Source organism: Octopus bimaculoides, chromosome 1 (genome assembly GCF_001194135.2).
Source record: "Octopus bimaculoides isolate UCB-OBI-ISO-001 chromosome 1, ASM119413v2, whole genome shotgun sequence".
NCBI classification, from domain to species: Eukaryota; Metazoa; Mollusca; class Cephalopoda; order Octopoda; family Octopodidae; genus Octopus; species Octopus bimaculoides.
The window spans coordinates 6,024,178-6,027,063 of NC_068981.1; positions in this window are offsets into that span (position 1 = coordinate 6,024,178).

The following is a 2,886-nucleotide window of genomic DNA, read 5'->3' on the forward strand; positions in this document are numbered from 1 at the left end:
ATATGATTGATAGAACCAGAAAAGAAATTGTCCTGTCTGTAAGTTGTCTGTCAACAAATTGTTCCTCTACCATTGGGTCATCCCATATATAATACAGTTTTTTCAATTGCATGAACTAAAAGTTGGAGGGGGATGGGAAAAGCTACCTGCATCAACTTGCTATAAAAGCAGGTAATAATTTGACCATGTACTTATTCTTAGTGCAAGTTTTGAAGAGTGCAGTTCGATTTAAACAGTTATTTTTTTCAAAGCTATAATGGAAGTGACAAAGGAGCATATTCAGCATATTTTGCTTTATGAGTTCAATAAAGGCAATAATGCAATGGAAAGTGTGAGGAATATTAATACAGTATATGGGGATCGGACAATAAGCGTAATTCCAAGCTACAAAATACAGCCTAGAAGACTAGCCTCATCCTGGAAGATCTGTAGAGCTCAATGAGGATGTTCTGCAAACTCTGTTGGAACAAAATCCCATCGTAACTGTTGAGGAACTAGCAGAGAAGCTTGGATTTGGTCATCTAACCATACATCGACACTTGTATGTCATCACAAAAGTCAGCATTTTGGGTCAATGAATTCCTCACAAACTTTCCGAGTCTAGTTGCGCGCAGAGAATGAATGTGTGCTCTTCTTTGCTGTCACGTCTCACAAATGAACCTTTTTGGGACCGAATAGTGACTAATGATGAGAAATGGGTTCTCTATAAAAATGTCAAGTACTGAAGACAGTGGGTAGGGAAAGGAGAAACACTGGAATCCCAGGCTAAAGAAGGTCTTCACCCATGTAAGGTGTTGTTATCTGTTTGGTGGGATGTGAAAGGTTTAGTTCCATTTTGAACTTTTAAACCCAAACCAAACGATAACAAAGGAGATCTACTGCGAGCAGCCTGAGCGGTTTAAGTCAGCGCTAGAAGAAACAGCACTATCTGAACGTGGTCGATGGTGCTTTGGAGGACCAGGAGGTGGTGTTAAACCAGGCTGAACTATAAAATATAATCAAAAGAAATGTGACCATGTTGTGTTACCAGTCATTCTGGTCCAAATAAGTATGGGAATTTTTGTGAAAAATTATAAGTTATAGTAAAATTATAGTAAAATTACGATAAATTTTAATGAAATATATTGATGTCCTTTATTGCTTCACCTTTGTATTAATTATGGATGATGAATTTAGTTGTTCTTCATAACTTTTATAATCCCTGATATGTTTTTTATTTGAAATGTGATTTAACAATGGTCCTTTAACTAGATTTTTTCCTGTCTCGTCGTTGTCATTGTTGTCATTTAACATTCGTTTTCCATACTCACACGGTTTGAACATTTTGACAAGAGCCACATCAGATTCCTTTGCCTGCTTTGGCACAGGGTCTGCAGCTGGATGCCCCTCCTAATGCCAACCACTTTACAGAGTATACTGGGTGCCTTTTATGTGGCACTAGCACCAGTGGGGTTGCCAAGTAACTTGCAAGACAAAAGATTCCTTGGCTGGGAGAGGGAGTGGTTCTGAGAAAGGTGGCTTGTTCCAGTTGAGAGGTTAAAGTATAATAGATGGATAGTTTGTGAACCTCTAATTTAAGGTGTATATATACATATATATACATATCCAAATTGAAGGAGTTGAGCAGGTAAAATCCAGGTTACATATGTTTCCAAGCTAGCAAAACCTCGGAAGTAATAATTACCTAACGAGGGGTGCTCTACTCACTACTCATCAGGTGGAAGATACAAACAGAGGTTGGGTTGATTGGGAGGGATAGATTATGTGTACATGTAAAACCACAAACGTACATTTAACCTTTTTGATACCAACCTGGCTGTAACAGTCTCTGGCTCTGTAATACAAATGTCTTGTTTTCATAAGTTTTGAATTAAAATCTTCCACTAAACCTTAGTCACAATTTATGTTCCTAACACTAGCTGAATGATAACTAAGTTATTTTACTAAATTCTTTGTTATATTTAAAATTAATTGAAAGAAACACAGATCATCTCAACAGAAATATGGTAACAAAAGGGTTTAATATCTTTCAGTTCACATATCTTTCAGTTCACATTCATGATTTAAAGAAACAAAGGAAGACTCTTAAGACAGTCCTAAATAAAATTGTTAACGTAAAAGTCAAAACAAAGAAAGATGAGGGGATGGGGACAACTGGAACGCTTTTGGCTATGGTTCAGGATTGGTTCAGGATTGGCCTTGTTTTAAGCTACAACGAAGAAAATCTCAAAGATGACCGTTTTAAAGAAAGAGTTGTCCATCGTTGATAAACTTTGGCACCAGAAGAGAATCTGCTGCATTGTGTATGTTCTGTGTATTGAAATTACAGCTGTTATTTACAGGTGGTTGCATAAGCACCGTAGTGGAGGCGCAATGACTCAGTCGTTAGGGCAGCGGACTCGCGGTCGTAGGATCGCGGTTTCGATTCCCAGACCGGCGTTGTGAGTGTTTATTGAGCGAAAACACCTAAAACCCCACGAGGCTCTGGCAGGAGTATTGTGGCGAACCCTGCTGTACTCTTTCACCACAACTTTCTCTCACTCTTACTTTCTGTTGTGCCTGTAATTCAAAGGGTCAGCCTTGTCACACTGTGTGTCACGCTGAATCTCCCCGAGAACTACGTTAAGAGTACACCTGTCTGTGGAGTGCTCAGCCACTTGCACGTTAATTTCATTCTCGACGTCGTAAGCGACGGAGTGCCAACAACAACAACATAAGCACCGTTAGTTCAATATTCTGCATCAGATAAAAAGACTAAATGGTCAAGGTGGACATTGAGATAAATCCTGGCCTGGCTCCAAGCAGGATATAAGTGGGGTAACTCTAATACATTTTGAGTGATTTATCTCCCTTGCTTAAGAGCGCTCAGTCAAGGGAGGTAACTTG